Below are 18,675 nucleotides of genomic sequence, written 5' to 3' on the forward strand. Positions count from 1 at the left end.
AAATTTTTCTAAAATTCTGTTTTTCGGATTCCAGAGGTTCGAAAACGCAGATTCTTCCCAATTAATTAACAATTATTGACAACTTATTTTTTAATAAAAGTAAATTACAGCCTTTGTTGCTCAGGGACAGTTTGGCTCTAAATTAGTGAAAGAATTTTTAAAATCTGTTCAGCAATTCCAGACGTCACCTTCCGCATATACGTACGTAACGGCAATCCAGGTCGGGTGACAATGAGAAAAAATGCGCACGAAGGTTATGAAAAAAGGAAGGGAGAAACGGTTGAACAAATAACGGTCATTTACTCCAATGGCACGAAACGGAAAATCCATGCACGTGTGTATCTTTAACCGCAGCAGTTAGCCGAGTCGAAGCTTTGCTGCAGTTTTTCTCCCTCTCCCTCCTTCGCCAACCTTCGAGCTTTATTCGCCGCATGCACTTCGCCCTGTCGCAGTAGCTGCGGTATGAAATCGAATGTGTGGTTTGCACGACTGCGGGATACGTAATAATTTCACATGCGTTTACGCATGATATAATTGGGGGATTCCATGCGAATTCAATCGACGTCTGAACCTCACCGTTTTTTCTTTTTTTCATAATTTGTTCGGTGATTTTACCAACTCTGGAACAGTAGTCTGAATTTTTTTGAGGTTTCATATTCGACAGTGGAATTGATCTAGAAATGTTTCACGTGAAAAATAGAAGTTTTGAGAAGTTTTCCGGGGATTCTCAGACCGTTCGGATAATGTTTTAGTTGACAAAACGAAAATTGAAAGTGCCGAAAAAAAATATGGAGAAAAAATCTGCCTGTCATGTGTTGGGTTTTGAAATGTTTGGAATAGAAAATGCAGTTTTTGAGAATTTGAAAAAAGATCTTCTTCAAAGTCGGTTTAAATTGTTCAGAAATAATTGAGCAGTTGAATAAAGTATCTGAAAAAATTCAGGCCATTGTTTCAGAGTTGGGACAATTGCAGAAAAAAAGCTTAAGCAAAATCAGAAATGACGAGAGTCGAACGTTGGTCGGATTCGCATGGAATTCCCCATATATAATAATTCTTGAAGAGAGGGGGTTGAATTCCGTTGATTGGAAGGAAAATGACTAATTTTTTTTTTTTCCTTTTATCGAAAACTATCATTCGGTCAAATTGACGAGGTCGAACCTTCTTGATAGTTAATCGTTACGAAATTTATTAACACACTGCAGGTAATTCATGTCTTGACTTATTACACGCACGCATATTTTACGATGTATATATTATTCGATTAATGGTTTAAGCCTCTTCTTTTCTCTCTCTCTCTCTCTCTCTCTCTCTTTCTGTATAGGCGTAAACGCGTGCGTATAAACATGAATCATCGCTCTTTCGGGTACTATCAATTTCGGCGTTAGCGTAAATTGAGAGTTGGGCCGGAATTAGCTTCCTTTTTTCGAGGAGGGTTGACCACGATGAGTAAACGCGCGCCTCGCAGGATAACCATCTATGTATACGTATGCGTAACATTTCGATTTATCGTTCAATCTATCCACGTATTTACCTTGCCAGCCTACGTTTACTGAAATTCAAACCTCGTTTGTACGTAACACCATTTTCACCTATTTCTGACAAGAGCTGTAACAATTCGAGGGAAAACTAACCGGATCGCAGTTATTTATTGCCTTAAAAAATAAAAAAAATAAACAATACGAATAGCAACAAAGAAAAAAAAAACGATCAACCAAATAAGATAACAAACATCGAAGGATAGAAAAGCCAGACTTCTGATCGACGACGAAAGAAAAGAAAAACACTTTTATCGCGTTCCTGAATAACTTCAAATCGAGTTTGAATCGTCCTCTAAAAAAAAAAAAAAAAAATATATATCAACGTAGGTACGTAGAATATGTAAAAAGAAATAGGAGCGTGAAGGAGGGACTCGACGTCTATTCTCTCTATATAGATACACGTTATACATACATATACGGTATATGTGTGCGTCACATAAACCTGCCTGCACCTTTCTCTAGCCACTCTAACGCACCGCATTAAGCCCGACCCCCCATTCACCCCCCTTCACCCCCATAACATCAATAAAATATCAGCACTGGGAATCCGGAATTGATACTTACACCCCGTGTACGAACCTGGAATGAATTTTTTATAAATCTCTCTTGCACACCTGTCCGCCCTTGTGTAGGTATACCTCACAGTCATATTTCATACTTTATAATAATAACAATGATGATAGTAATAATAATAATAACAACGAGAATAGTCATCGATTTGTCTCTATTAACAAGGGTGATCAACTATTGTCGCCGAAAAAGTAACGCTGGAAGTATCAGCTCGAAGAAGGTTAAAAAAAAAAAAAAGGTTAATACAAATAGGAATGAAAATAAAAAATCGGATTGAAAAAATTTACATTCGCGCAGATTTTTTCTTATCTCCATTTTTGCAGAGTTTTATAAATTTTATGTACAAATGTGATGTATTCTTTGTTAAGGTGATCAAGAAAACGATCGTTTGGTTAGGTTAGTGGATTCTGCTGATCCATCGTGAAAATTCGAATGCCAATTTTCTCGCTGACTTAATGCATACCGAAAAATTTTTCTTCTCGTTGTTCTCGTTTGTCCACCAATCAGTGACCCTAAAAACCGCGTACCGTAAAGTTTTACCAAAATCAAACAACTGTTTGACTTTACGTCCGCCGTGTTGGATCCGCCATTTTCAATTGCCGGATTTTAAGTTCAGTTTCGTAATCAGCGACCCCACAAGCACATGTGTGCAAAATTTCAAGCGAATCGCACGTAAGAAAAAAATGTACGCACGAAAGGGTTAACGTTTGACGAGGTACGGGCGGTGACGGGAAGTTACACAGATGCCAGTTATAGTATCAGGGGTGCGCGCTGAAGCGCGTGTCCTGCAACGAAGCCTGTGAATTATGCAACGTATCACTGCTCGGCTACTGGAAACAGTCTCCCGAACCCCTTCGCTCACCTACATCATCTGTTTCAATACAGGAGTTTATGTACACATCGGCCATATTTATTCAGTGCGAATTCGATGCAAATTCCTAACCATCGGATGGGAATTCACCGTGTCCACGTTGTTCGAGAGGCAAGTTCTTGGACTCGACTGTGTACATCTAGTTTCGTTTTGATGGGTGGTTTTTGGAAAGCTTTTGAAACGCTTTCGGAGTGTTGATTAATAGATTCGTCCAGGATACGGGAATCCTGTTGTTAGTTACTAGCAATTTGTTGAACCACTATTTGTCTCTATACTCATTCTTTTTGTTTTCCTGTACGAATGCGGTTAGCTTAGCTTCTCCAGTCTGACTCTCATCTTTTTCATTTTCTTGATGGTCCGCATCTTCTTCATCTTCGGCACTTTCCATGTTCGATAAAGTTGTGTAATGATCATCGGATGTATTTCATCATCTTCGTAATCGTCATTCTATTTCATACCTTCATTAGCTTCTTCGGCCCAAGTCTCATAATTTTCATTTTTTCTCGATGGTCTTTTTCTTCTTCATCTCCAACACTTTCCACGTTCGACAAAATTGTGTCGTTCATACTTTTCATACCAATCGCCTCAATGTACTCCATCACCTTCGCATACTTCATCTTGGTCCATACCATCATTCCCTTCATTCGATAAAATTGCATCTTCAATACCGTTCATCCGTATGGTTAACGTTCTTCGTCATCTTCATCCTTTGCAGGTTCTTGAATACCCCTTCCCTTCTTCATCCTTTTCTTCACACCACACTTGACCTCCAACGTTCCATTCTCCCAACTTCCACGGCCCAATATCTCCCCCATTCCAATCTCCCTCCTTTCTGCTTCCCCGGTGTTCTTTTTTAATCATAGGAAAGCTACGTGCTCCGAGGCAGTAGTGAATTTGAATTCGTATACATCGGTCCGTATAAAAGGGAAACTGCACGATCGTGGAACGAAGCATAGACGTCTGGAGTACCCACATGTGGTTGGGTATGTTTGAAAGGGTTCAACACAGCGGGACGGCGGTTGGAGGGTGGAAAGACCCGCATACTTATTACCAACTTGGGTACCTACGCACATGATCTTGGTCTTTCTCCGAGCTGCGAAAAATGTACGAACGTTTCGCGAAAGGCATATCGGGCCGATACGAGTCGATGATCCTCACCCTCGGCTTCTTCTCATCATCCCCTTTTCTCACTCGGCACAGGGACGCGGGTATTTCCATTTTAATCGGTAACCGGCTCTGTTCTCTCATCTTCCAAGCTTTCCAAGCTCCTCTTTCTTCCGGCACTCCGTCATATTCGCCTCTACCTTCTTCCGGGCATCGCGCAAATCTGCGGACTACTCAAGCCGGTGCATCACGGAGATTTTCCCGGAGCTTTTGGATCTAGGCATTCGTCGAGCGTAAGCCTTGGTAATTACTCATCGCCTCGTACAGCTGGGGATTTAGGGGCGGCCGACACCTGCCGCTCCCTTTCATCCGTCAACGCGTTTTATTACACCGATCGCAAATCTAGGATCTGTTGTTCTCATCCTCGAGCTAAATTCGAGCCTCGGTTTCAGCGCGGAATTAACGCCGGGGATTAATATGTAGATTTTCTATTTTAGTTTGTTCGGAAAATTGGATGGAGGGTGAGATGGAAGAAAAACTTGGGACGAAGATACAAATTCGTTGCCTCTTATTTACCCACCCCGATTGGAAACACCTTCATTCCATATATACGCTTGTTTCATTTGGAACTTTGTCCGTATGTTCCGAAGAGTATTTCTCAAGGGGGGATGAAGCTAATTTATACTTTGCGGTTTATTTATTTATTAGGGCTGTTAAGGTGAATAACTGCACTCTGGTTTTTCTGCTAGGTACACTCGGATAATTTCCATTCCTCTCTCTTTTTATCGTTCCATTTAAGTTCACGTATAACCGACGGGTATTCGTAGCTGCCAACTTCCCCTTCCATAGTGCGAACTTTTATTTTTTTTTATTCTCTGGGCAGCGTTAGCTGTTTCGTAACCCTTGTGTTATACGACCGTCAGGGTAAAATTAGGGTCCCTCGTGACTTATGCCCGCAGGGTGAATGGCCGAGAAGAGACATTTTTTGTAGGGAAGTGTCATGACAAAGGTGTCACTTTTATTTATTATTATTATTATTATTATTATTATTATTATTATTTTCTTCTTTCTATGAGAAAAGAAATCGTCTCGGTGGACGGAAATTTATCTACCCTTTTCAATTCTAATTCTTGCCAGTCGAAAGTAGCACATTGCAAATGTAGATTTGAGCACGTGAACGCGCATCGATGAAAGCGCAAACTTGATCCTTCGAACATCGACATTAGCGAGCGAATGGTACAAAATGGTCAGCGTTAGCAGCAACGGAAGAATTTGTGGTACAATGAGCACGCATGCGGTGTCACGTTCCATCAATTTTGACAAGCCTTTGTACAATCAAACCCCGGAGTTGGGCTGAGAATAAACCCGAATCGAAAAGCACGGTATTCTTGCACAATTTTCTCTACTACTTGTTGAGCTGACAGTCAGTCTTGATAAACGGTCCTTCCGACACTTTTGTACTTCATTTGATATTCCATTTCTTTGAGAAATTTACTCGAAGAGTTTCTCAGCTACTTTACCCATAATGCTTTATCGGTTCTGGTTCAAGTATCGAATTTCAAATCTCATTCTCGCGAGCTTCGAAATATCGTGTTTCGATGAATTCGAGCAATCAGGCTGTAATCAGGAGGCTTTTCTGGGGTTTAGGGGCTTTTATGGAAGGTCCCACCAGGGCCTGATCGTTAATCCTGAAAAATTCCTGAAGAATGAAATTGAACGATTGTTTTCGTCTCTCGGAACAAGTTTCAAACTTCTCTAAGTAATTGAGATATTTTCTCATCTTTTCCTCTCCGCGGCCGATGTACGTGATGTATTTAAGTGGTAAATCTAATTTTTGGTCGATAAAAGAAGGCGGCCAATTTCGAGGCATAAGTAATAAATACGGGATGAAATTAAGAGGTGGAATCTAACTTGAGATAAGAGAAGCTTAACTTACCCTTATCGCCGAAGCAATTAAGGGCTTTATACGATTTTTCTTACCTCCGTTCATCGCCTCTTTACTCTCCCCCCGGTAACTTCCGGTCTGTTTTTCTTCCTCTTTTTTCCCCCGATTTCCTAAGTAAGCTGGGGGTGGTCTCTCCTATATCAACAGGGGAACCAAACCGCCCGCGGTACGAACAGCGGCTGTCACACAACGGCTAATAAAGTTACCCACAAGCAGAGGAAGACATCACAGCCGGCGATGTACGTGGCCGAAATTCTTAACTCCGATATTGGACGCCGTTTCTGTTTGAAAGACGTTCCGGTTTCTTTCGCGGTTCTCCCGCAGTCGACGAAAGGTCGTAAAGCGATAAGTAAACGCTCGTTAAAATTGCTTCCTTGTCCTCATCCGAATACGAATCTCCCCCCATCGCCCCTCGCAATTCCCTCGCCAAACGGCTCACTCGGTACAAATGAAAACGGCAAATCTTGCGAGCGTGTATAAAGGTCGTCATCTTCGTGCTCTTCTCTTTTATTTCACCGTGTTTTATCCCCCATAAATCACGAGGCTGAAGTTAGTAACGTTAACGTATCGAAACTTTGAAACAAAAATTTATATTTTTCACCCTTGGAATAAGTGACAAGAAGTTTCGGTAGCAAAATCTGAGTTTGTTCATGATTTAATTTAACGGTTACCTAAACTTCAGGTGATTCTGTAACATTGCAAAACAACGAGTTTTTCTAAAGATGCATTATTACGAGAACGTTACAAACTTCAGCCTGATCCTAATTCTTGGTTTAGCTTCAACCTTCAGCAGTGGAAAAAAAAAAGAAATAGAGAAGATCCGAGTTGTAGAGAATTTTTTCAAAATCGAGCTCAATTCGTTCTTCCGCAACTCGTTAGAGCATTTAAATCCAATCTCTTATCACAATCTTAAATTTTTTCAAAAGATTCAGACTACCTTTGTCCCATTTTGATCTCTCTCTGCGAAGTTATTCATGTACAGATAAACCTTTGATTACGACTTTCAGATTCTTTTGAAGTTACTCTTTTTTTTTACTACTTCAGGCACGTGCTAGATACATTTCCAGATGAATTTTTGGGTTGAAAAAGTCTTTCATAAAGAAACAGTGTAAGGAGTTAAACAAAACGAGATAAAAAAAATCGTGAAACGCGTGGGGGTCGTCGACAAAATCCATTTCGCAGATTTCGCAGTCTGAATTATATACCTGCCGAATACATTGATATGAATGTTATCTACATACGCACATGTAAGATACGCGCCCGATTCTCAAAGAAATATTTAATACGGACTTGGTTAGAGTTTTGAAAAGTGTAATGTAAGGAGAAGAGCTTCAGTTTCGTCCCTCCTCCTGTCCTCCTTGTTCCGTATTCACGCTGCTCTGTTTTATTTTATTTTATTTATTTTTTTTTCTTTCTTTCTTTCTTTCTTTCTTTCTTTCTTTCCTTCTTCCTTTCTTCCACTCTCGTTATGTTTCCGATAATCCGGGAACCCCGTCTCTCCCGCTACTTCTCATGCATACCAACACATCGTCTCTCAAAAAGACGATGACGACGCGACGGAGGATGAGGGATGTTTTTACTACCAACGATGAAGAGTTTCCGCCGTTGATTGACGCGCCTTTCGCTTCGAGTTCCAGTTCGGTCTGTTGTGCTGGATGGATGAACGGATGGATGGATGGATGGATGGATGGATGGATGGATGGATAGATGGATCTGGCAATGGGGGCATGCGGATCAGGGTCAGGATCAGGATCAGGACGAGAGACGTGGGTGAACCTCAAGACTGTTTCCATATCCTCCCGGATCATCCTCCGCTGTGCTTTTCACCTTTTCCTCACGCTTGCAATTATTACTTTTCCATCAACATCGACAGTTACATAAACATCAAAACGATGAAAAGAAATAAAACTTAATAAAAACATACAAAAAACAGTCGTCGCTGGACACTAGCAACGGATTTTCTTACACGACGTGTAAAATATGTTCTGGATACAGATCGAATAAGTGAAAAATTTTGCAAACCTGGAAGTGTCGGGGGATATTTAATTTGGTAATGGACAAAACTGAAAATATTGGTTTTCTATCATGGGAATTGGAAATGAATGATTGAAGTAACAAGTTCACTTTGTTTTTCGTCGAGAAAACAAATTGGCTTAAATCGACTTTTTTTTTACATCATATTTTGCTTCAATTCGAATTGAATTTCAACCGAATATAGAGTTGACGAGCTGAACGATTCAGCTTTTATTAACTTACTAAAGCTGGGAAAATGTGAGGGAAACCAGGTTTTGGGTCCTGGGAAATCTGAAAATGTGATGAAATTTTTTCCCGAAAAAATGTCTGACAACCCTGTGTTGAAATTTTTGGGAATCCGCGAATGAGGTTTTTATCTTCTCTCCTTCCTCTCTCTTTTCATTTTACGTGCTTTATCTCTCGCCGGGTTCAGCCTTCAATCGAGCGAGGGATTTCATGGATCGGAAAACAGAGATGACAATCGGTGATAAATTCAAAAGTCTTTCCCACCCTACATCCTGTACCTACCAAATTCGCCGGCGCGAGTCCTGTAATCGAACTTTTCGACCGTGTAGGATCGCTCCTTCCACTTTATGGCTAGTTTATCTTCTCCCGTTCGCGAAATTCCGTTGAAAGCAAGATAGAAGAATAAAGAAATAAAAAAAATACTGAATGCGAATGAAAAAAGACTCGCCGAGCCTCTGTGTCTGTTGGAAAATAATTTTTGCGTTTAAATTTCCGTACCCACTTCGTCCTACTTTGCCCCATTCTTCCTTCTCGCTTTGTTTTTTTTTTTTCTCCTTTATCACGGAAGGAATAAAACAGCTGCCACGATAAAAATTGCTGTCCATCGCATCCTGCGAACGCAACGTTAACGGGGCGAGATTTTCCTCTTCCGTGTTCACGCTGGCGCTTTGAATAGAAGAAATATACATTCGCAATCTTGACGATCCGAGTTTGTTGCGGAATGTCTTCTTCTTTTTTTTCTTTTTTTCTCACTTCCGAAAGCCTTCTTTCACTGGTTTCCTCTTCTTTCACTCCCCGCATCTGTTTAATTCATTTCTTTCACAACGGGTTATGTTTTTTTTTTTTTACGTCATTTTTTTTATCGCAGAAGAAATATTATCGAAGTAATTTTTTTTTTTTTATTCCAAACTGTTACGACGATGCAAAGCTTCGAGTATCCGTATTACGTCGTTAAGGAAAAAAATCCTACGAGCTGGATACAAAATTCGAATACCTCGAATGTAGAAAAAATTGAATTCAAAACTACTCGAAAAAAAAATAAAAAAACAGAACCCGAGTATCCAAGTTTGAAAATCTGGGTTAAATTTTTGTATAGAACGGAAACCCGACTTTCGACGCCGTCCCGACAAATTCCACACCGGAAAATTCTCTGCAAAGTTGTAAAGTTGGGAAAAACGAGCAGCTTTGTTTCTTATCCGTCTTACGGTTTAGCTTGAACGTCGCAGCTTTCACGGCGGGTGAAACATGTCTCTAATAATTCAGCTCTGCTGGCAACGGTAGTCAGATTCGGGCCGAACCAGATAGCGTCACGTGGGCCTGTCTGTACTCAACTTCTGTATCTTATGGGGGTCCCAAATTTTCCCAGAACATGCGAGAGAGACTCGCGTTTATCCGTGATCTCGTTTCAAATTAGTCAGACGTTGGATAAGCTTGAGGAATATCTTCTTTTACTTCTCTTGATTGTTCGTTAAATTAAATTATCACGCGGCTAAAGCTAGTAACGTTATTCGAATAATTAAAGTATCGCAGATATCGCTGTTTCGCAATTTTATTAATTAGGTAAAATTATAAAATAATCCCCCCCCCCCAATGTTTCTTTATTTGTTTTTTCTTCTTTTTTACAAATTGAATAATTCAATTCTCTACCCTTCTTTTCCATCTATCGCTTTAGTCGAAAACTTTTTTTTAAAATCATCGTAGAAAAAAACCTTGTTGAAATTAAAAAATGTCACGGTCAACAGTTTACTAAGTTGGCGTGGAATGCCCCATATACAGGAATATATTGCACACGGACAAGCTGTTTATAATAACAATAATAATAAAAATAAAGTAATTTTTAGACTAATAATGTGTGCGCCTTTGCAATGCGCACAAAAGTTATATTATGTGTGTATATATATATATATATATATTGTATATATATGTGTGTGTGTGTACAGTATACACGTGACATTATACGCGTACCTACGCATACAGTTGATGAATAATATAGCCGCCGTTAGTCGGGTCATCAATCATTTTCTTTGACGCTCGGAGGTTCTTCCTCGGCCAACAAAAGCAGACGATACAGTCGCATCATCGTATCGAATCGAGCCACTTTCACCAGCCGCTCTCAATTCCTGTTTACCTAATGTATGCATATTTATACATATTTTTTTTTTTTTTTGTCGTTCTTTAATAGTTTTGAATTTTTCATCCCGTCGGTGGGCGTTATTCAGCATGGCGTCGCGCTCGGCTATCAGCTGATCGCATTTGCCGAATTATCACGCGGTTATTTTAGCCACGGAATATTTCGTGCAGACTGCTTAACTTACATTTTTTTACCTTGAGCTTATATCAAGTTTTTATCCACGACAGCGAACTAGAAAGTTTTATTTTTTAAATAACTGGTCGTGAAGTTTCGAGTGGTGGGTGACGTTTTTGCCATCAATTGGCGCATCTCGATTATTCGATTATATCGATGCTTGATCTGCGGATAGGTTTTAAAAGGTCGACCTGAGTAAGATAGTCAAAATAACGTTTTTTTTTTTTTTAGCTTTTTTTCCTTTTTCGATGTGAAAATGCAACCTTTTATCAAAAACATCCAAGTTTAAATCATTTAATCGTCATCATGCGAGAGAACAATGAAATTTCCTTCAGACATATTTTTGTTTTACCATCTCCGATCATTTTTTTACAACGCAGCGTTGATCGAAAATTACTTTTTACAATCCGTGCGCGACTTTGCAGTGGGAGAGGAAACCACTTTCAACCCTTAGTCGTCGTGCATGTCGTCCTTTATTCCCCGCCTCTTATCCATTCTTTCCTCGGCTTCAACCGAGTTTTGAGTATATCTGACTCTCCCTCTCTCCCCCTCTCACTTTCACGCGGGGGCGGTGTTTTAAGCAGCGCGGGGATCGCGCTAAGAGTCTTGGCCTCCGTGATACACCCTTGTTCGCAGACTTTTACCTGTGTTTATAAACACACACACACGCTTTAACCGCAAAGTCTGTTTCTCTGGAATACCGAACGGGTTTAAAGGAGTGATAAACTCACCGCTGGACTTGGAACTGTTAATGGACACCTCGGTTGGTCACCTTATCCCCTTTCGCCAGTCCCTGAGTACAATTTCTGTCTATTGATTTACTCTTATTTAAGGTAAGCGTACCGGTTATTGAAACAAATGATTTAATTTTTTTGGTTGTATCTATTTGATCCTTAGCTTTAAAACTAACGAAAAATAAATTTGTAGCGTATAACCTTTTAACAAGTAGTCTTGGTCATCGAGAAATTCATAATTTGTGCCGTAAATTTATAATTTTTGTTGACGAAAAGGTCAATAACCGGTACATCATTACCTTAAGTGAAAAAGGGAGAGAGAAAGTGGCAAGTAAGACGTGAAACTGACCAACGAGGATCGAAAAATATACGATCCATTAGGAAAGAACGTACAGTATTTACCGTTACCTTTTCATTTTATTAAATTTTTGTCTTTATCTTGATCAGAGGCGGATTAATTTTTGTTTTTTCACGCGTGATTCGAATGAATATTCGATACGAACATTGAATACGAAATTCAAGGAAAGTAACGGCAAAGCGTGAAAGAAGGAAAAATAACGAAACTAGTATGAACCCGGCTCGTAACGGGGGAAAATTTCACCGCAGCCGTTATTATATTTTAATGGTAACGACACGGGTCACGTGACGAGGGTAATCCCGATAGGTACCCGGCAACTCGGCCACGTACCTCAATTCGTTTACTCCTCTTTTTCTGGTACTACTACTGCTGCTGCTCCTCCTCCTCCTCCTCCTCCTCCTCCTCCTCCTCCTCCTCCTCCTCCTCCTTCACCACCTTCGTTTTGTTTCCCTCCATCTCTACTTCCCCGTTACTCGATGTGCTTGCGGCTTATTTATATGCAGTATGCACATACAGGTATACGTGTGTGCGCATGCATAGGTATAGAGGAAACAGCTCTGGTGTGGTTACAGAAACCATTCCGTTTCGTAGTAACTTGGCTTGGTTTGGTTCGGTCTGGTCTGGTCTGGTTATAGCCGCATCAGCATGCAGTACGTAAATCACGCGATGCACAAAATTGCACCACATGCATTTGACCCCGTCGTTTTCAAACCACCATAATCATGATCGTCGTCACTAGGGCCGAGAATAACATGTAAATACATACTTTTTTTTTTTTTTACTTAAATCATCATCATTCCTTATTTGCGTTTCCACATAAAGTATTCTGATCAAATAAAATCATATCATTACGCTTAGTTGCGAGAAGGTCGTGATTGAGGAAAAGGAATACGGGGACGCGATATGAAAGGGGGAGGGCTGAAGTGCAGAAGTGAAAAGAAACGCGGAGGGGGTGAAAAAGTCGGCCCTTGACTAGCGCTATCTCATCGCGAAACTGCGTGCTGCACAGACTTTGCGATACGGCTACACCTGCCCCTATCTCTGGAGGCAACGTCCAACCCCCGACGTTAAAAAGCTCTTTTGTTCCCCGGCACACATGCGAGGGACATAAACAAATGCGCGTACACCGTACACCGTATACCTTACACCTGTGTACGTGAATACTCGAGGCATTGAAGTCTCTCTCCCCTTTCAGAAATGCTTCCCGGGGACTTTACCCCAAGGGGTCCCGAAAAGAGGGAACTTCCGCCACCCCCTCACCCCCTTATCTGTAGAGGCTTTTGACGACGCGGTATGTTTTTCACTTCCTTTTTGTTATTTTTATTATACTCGTTCGTATCCAGACGAATCGCACCTTTTGCACTGATCGGCATCGGTGCAATACGCACAATCCTTAGGAGAAATTGAGAGATAAGTAAGCAAGGTTGACGTCGTGTGCTTTTTACCGTTCCTTATCCGTTACGGTTAAAAACTCTACATTCGAGGTTTTCGTTGGCGTTTAAGGATTGGAAATGGCAGAGAAAGTTTTTTCTTTAGACTTTTTGGCTTCGAGGCGGTTGAATAAGCTAAACTGCTGCAAGGAGGCGAAGAATCGAGAAGTAAAGTGTCGATTCCTTGATCAATTTCACCCGTAAAGCCGGGTTTCTTCGCGTTTTCGACTCTTCCGTTAGATATTTAGGCCGAAGGATGATCGGCGGTAGATTCTATCCAGTGTGACAACTGGAGGGTTGAAGTATCCCAAGAAGAAGAAGAAGAAGAAGAAGCTGGAGGTGTTTGAAAATCTCTTCCTCCTCGTTTTTCGTTTCTCTTTTTTTTTGGGAAATTCACGGCGTTAATGGCGTTAGGCGGTATAGGCGGCAGTCACGTTTATCTCTACTACTTTCCAACGTCAGCCGAGGCCGCCTCGACTCGCCTCGCCTCTGGCTGAGGCATAAACGGTGGGCGATAGGCGTTCACGGTCAGTCGTAAACCGTATCTCTTCTTGTCCTGCAGGCTCGCCTTGCCGGCGGCCATAACAACCCTCTGTCCCACGCATTGTGCTCGCCCCCCTCAACCTAATCTCTCATGGTTACGCGTAACTTGGCACATGGGGTACCTTAAGGGGGTAAGGGGCTTGGTACAGCTTGGACGGTCGAATTGCTCGAAGTGCTTTCATTTCGTTAGAAAAAAAAGAAAAACTCCTAAAAATAGGTATTATTTTAGACCATTCAAGCTGTAACCTTCATCCCTTAACGAGACGAGAATAAATCTTCAGAGTAGCATTGGTGCTGTGTTTGTTTCCGAGATAGCTGGATATCCTGTGGTCTGAAAATTGACGACACCGGCTGCTGGTACCGCTTCGCATAAATTAGAGGTGAAAAGTTAATTGGGGCGGATAGAGGAAGCTGCTGCTGGTGCTGCTGCTACTGCTGCTGCACGCTGTACAAGTTATAACCACCGTCACGTTTCCCTTGTCACACTGTCCTCAGTCAGAGAACACACCGTTATCCTTCTCTTCCAGTTTCAGTTGCTATGATCTATAAGTTGTTACACCACTGCTCTCCGCCGATGGGACACTTTATCCGCAAACGTGCACATGCTTTGACCTCGCAACAGAGAGTTGTGTCGCTATCCGTTTACCTGTACCTACTGTCATAACTGATCCTCGTCTTCTAATCCCATTTGCAGATGATACGATGATGAGGAATTAACACAGGGAGTGTATCGCACTGGATGAAAAGTGTCGTTTGACGAGAGAACGATTCTAGAGGATCTCTGCAGTCGGGGTTTTATGGTGGTTAGATTATCATCGGAAATCCGGTTGGTTCACCGCGCTTTTTCTTTATCAGTTTTCCGATCAAAGTCTGTAGTTAGTGCACGGAATGAAAAGACCGCGAGCGGAAGACAGACCAGGAATGAGGATTCCTGACGTTCCGCGCAATCACGCCAGTGCCTTTTATGCTGATATCGCGAACCATAAAAACACCAATTTTACACCCACGCACAGATCTGAAACACTCTCGGTGGTTGAATCGATTCTTCCAAGCTTTCTTCAACCAACTGGTTCTTCAACCTACCTCAGATCAAAGTGACTAGGGATTGGTAGCTATATTTTACTCTCGATAAATTTTTTACATCCCCTAACAATTGACCCTGACTTTTTATCGTCATTTTACGACAGCTGATTTAGCAGTAGATTGTCCGGGTCTCATCAGATATTGTTCGCAATCATTTTACTGTTACGAGGACCTCGTCAGGGCTTATCGGTAATTAAACAACGGTCGTCCGACGGGTGGCTGGTTCACTGACTCCAGCTCGTGCCTCTCTTGTACCCTTGGTACTACTGCATAGGTATAATCCCCGGTAAATACAGTGATTGATGTCGGATGAACCGCCCAGCCAACCAGCCTACCGACCTACGTGCACCATTCTTATCACGTAGTCAAGTTTGCTCTATAACTAAGACTAACCGTTGAGCGTTTCCGTACTGTGGAGAATATTTTACAAGCTCGTTAGGTGGCCTGCAGTTTCAAATAATGGCTGGATGAATTTCATTCTTTTATATCGTCGCTACTACGATCGAAGCACACGTTCGATAACACAGGTCGGTGACCAACAAAACTTGACAGGTTTTTTTATACCGCTTCTTATAGATCTTCTGATTACTTTCCCGAGTGTTACCCGGACTCGTTTAAATCCGTGGTACAGCGAACGGGATTCAAACCCCTTGTTTGTGCGGGGCACACACGATTTATCGGGTTGGATCAGAATATTCAGTGGTCAAACAGACTTGCCATGGTTATACATATGCGGCTGCATACACATGACGCATAAATACAATGCATGCTGCATCTGTGTCCACACTTCCACTATTTGTACACTGGTGTATGCACGTGGCGGCAGTAGAGGAGGGGAGGCGAAGGGGATGGCTCTCGTACACTACACTGGTCAGACACGGAGGGTACTTGCGAGCTATTAATATGCATGCTGCCGACACGATGCGACGCTTTCACCCACCCACCACTCCCGGCTTCCAGCTCAATCGGGGAACGACGGGAATTGGGGGTGGGTTGAAAACACCGCTGCGGTATTTTCCTGAAGCGCATGGGGCGTTCCAAGTAAAATTTCATCGCCGTGAAACGACTCAAGACGGCAAAACACAACTGTTTAAACCTTGTTCTGATTCTCGCTCTCCTAACCTGGAACTATGGAGGGCAGAGGTTAGATTAGGAGAAGTATCTCATGTGGGTTTGAAACTGAAACAATGTCCGCCAAAAAGCAGGAAATACTGGTTCAACAAGACATCTTAACGAGTCGCTCATAAGCAATAACGGTGACAATCTGATTGGCCCTTAGCACTCAGGGTTCAATCGGGTTTAATGTGAGCAACGCCATATTAATTTCCCTCTACTTTACGGATACTTTTTGTACATGGGGATAGTCCTCCTTGCCTCTATCTTTTATACCTGGAACGTTCTTATACTCGGCCCGAACGTGGAAACCAAATTTCCAATTCGTATCCACGTTTCGACACACGGAGAGTCGTTAGTAACCTCATTTTCAGGTAATGGCATCTCGAGAAGGATTCAATAGATTTACAAGATCTTCGTCACAGTCGAAAACGTTCTTTCGAATCCAGAACTGATCAAATTCTTACCAAAATCGATCGAGCTGTTTCCAAGTCATTAGCTGAAGTGAGAATTTTATATCCAACGAATTTGCTTCGATCATTCAACTCGCGACTGATCGAATTTCGGTCATGAAATCAGCCGAGTCGTTGACCTTAAGTTGCACCTTACGATGAAAACCTTTCTTCTCCAACAAATTTATCCCCTAGGTGCTAATCGTTATCTTGAGGTGCTATTTGAAGTACTTTAATCAACGTTGAACCGAAGCCCATACCCAACAGAGTCCTCGACGTTGAGCGATCACTTTCGGAAGAGTCCGGATCAGGATTTCCAGTATCTCACATGGAACGCACCCTACGGATATCGGTCCTTTTCGAAGCGCAAACTAGGACCATTGTATACACGTGTATAGAAAGTGGCGAGTGCTCGAGTTTGGTGCGCGGTGCGCAGTGTCATGGTTGTTGAAATAAATCCGGTGCTGGTAGGTAGGCGAAGCCACAGTCACCGTCCCATTACCTTTACCCGTTAACTTCCGCGCTGCTGACGGTGCTGCGCGATTTCATCGACACTGGATGTCCGCCCACGTACTGCAAGAGGCTTCCCGTGATTGCTGGATTCCGCCCCGCAACAACCGCCGAAACACGATTGACCGCTAAACGATTGATTTCAACGCGACCCCTGATTGGCTTGGGTCCCCACAACTTACAGTTGACATCGGCTTTGCGCCCTTATTCCGTTCTGGTATTCCCTTTTCCTCGTTTTCTTCGTTGCTGTTTGTTGGTTACGTGTCTACGTAACACGTAAGAAATTATACACGTCGATTTAACACTCATACATTCGACATAATTTGTCCCACAATTTATCTCAAACGCGAAAAAGACTTTAACATCCCCAATTCTATACGCAATTCTGAATAAAAAAACACGCACACACACACTCCAATCAATTTTCATTTGACGTTGAAGCAAAGTAACGGCATGAACTCTACAAATTTACTATTGCGATTTTGTAAAATCCGTGCCACTTCTTTATTTCTGTGCTAAATGAAAATGTACTGGAATGATTTTGTTCAGAACTGTGTATAGAATTTAGATCTGTAGAAATTGTAATTTTTTCGACTCAACACTAGGGTCGATATTAGGGCGTGTTGAAGTTTTTAACGTTGAAGATAACGCGTGTTGAAATTTGTAATGTTGACATTTTCTGTTTATTTTGCGAACGATGTAATTTACTTGTGTTACTTAGACGAGATACCCTGTTTTGCTTTTGGGAACAAGCGAACGTTCCGATATCGACGAATCTTCTCCCCTCAACCAAGGGTTGGAACCTCGAGATTTCTCAGAGGCTAACCCATCTTCTATCTTCCCCCTTGAATGCACGCCCACCAATCCACCATTTCTGAATTTCTACCCTGCATCTGACGACAATGCGAATCGTTTTGTGGGTCCTTTTTCTTCACCATTCGAACATCACAATAGACGAACGACAGTCGAATCGAAAATCAAGGACCGCGAAATAATAATCAAACTAACGTCACTGGCGAACCTAAAAAACTCGAGGTTACGTCTATTTCAAGCTTCGACTGACTCCTTGAGAGGTTATACGTAGTCAGGAGGTTGAAAAAAGGGATTTTTCAAAGATTTTTCACGAGAAAACATTTCAGTGTATTGAGATAAAAATTTATACACATATTGGGGTAAAATTGAAGTTGATTCTGATATTTTTTGCTTGTAAAAATAACGACCCGTTTCCGAAGAAATCTTGAAAATGTAGTTTTGAGAAAAATGCATTCAAAATGTCACCGGTACTTTGAAATGCTCCGAGGCCTCATTTCAAATGTGTGGTTATATTCGAGAATATTTGTCGGATAGACATGAAATTTTCACTATTCGATTTCATTTACCCCTTATTGTCAGATTCTTATTTCGCTTCGCGTCAGTCTCGCAATTGACGTTATTACTCAATTTTATTCCCCGGACGAGGATAAGGGGACGGAAAAGTTACACATCTAGTACAAGAAACGTTATACTCCTCGAATTCGTACGAAGTGAAACAACCCGACGTGGCAAGACGGCGAAATTACGAAGGGATGTAAATGCGTTTGAATATTAATGTAGAAAAGTAAGATGGAGACGTGGAGATATCAGGGGGAGGGAGAGAGAGAGTATATATATGTATATATAGGGAATTGTGTGACTCATTTATGTCAAACCGACAACGTCTACGTCAGACGGGGTTCAACGTCACGTCGATCTCTTCCTTTAATCCGTATCAAATGACTACCGCAGTGGCGTCTTAACGAGGTTTAGATGTGCAAAGCCGCACGGGGTACAATCATCCTTCCGCTCTAAGCCGACACTACCTGAATTTTGATTCCCAGTTTC

The 18,675-nt window shown here is 41.8% G+C and overlaps 2 protein-coding genes across 9 annotated transcripts in view; one reads left to right on the forward strand and one right to left on the reverse strand.

Annotated features, from left to right (window-relative positions):
* LOC107220174 overlaps positions 1 to 18,675 on the reverse strand; it is a 52,086-nt gene that overhangs the window by 6,090 nt on the left and 27,321 nt on the right. The gene's annotated exons all lie outside the window — the stretch shown is intronic.
* Positions 1 to 18,675, forward strand: part of LOC107220172 (nephrin) — a 155,457-nt gene that overhangs the window by 3,253 nt on the left and 133,529 nt on the right. The window lies entirely within an intron of this gene.

This window comes from Neodiprion lecontei, chromosome 7, assembly GCF_021901455.1.
Source record: "Neodiprion lecontei isolate iyNeoLeco1 chromosome 7, iyNeoLeco1.1, whole genome shotgun sequence".
In the NCBI taxonomy this organism is placed as follows: domain Eukaryota; kingdom Metazoa; phylum Arthropoda; class Insecta; order Hymenoptera; family Diprionidae; genus Neodiprion; species Neodiprion lecontei.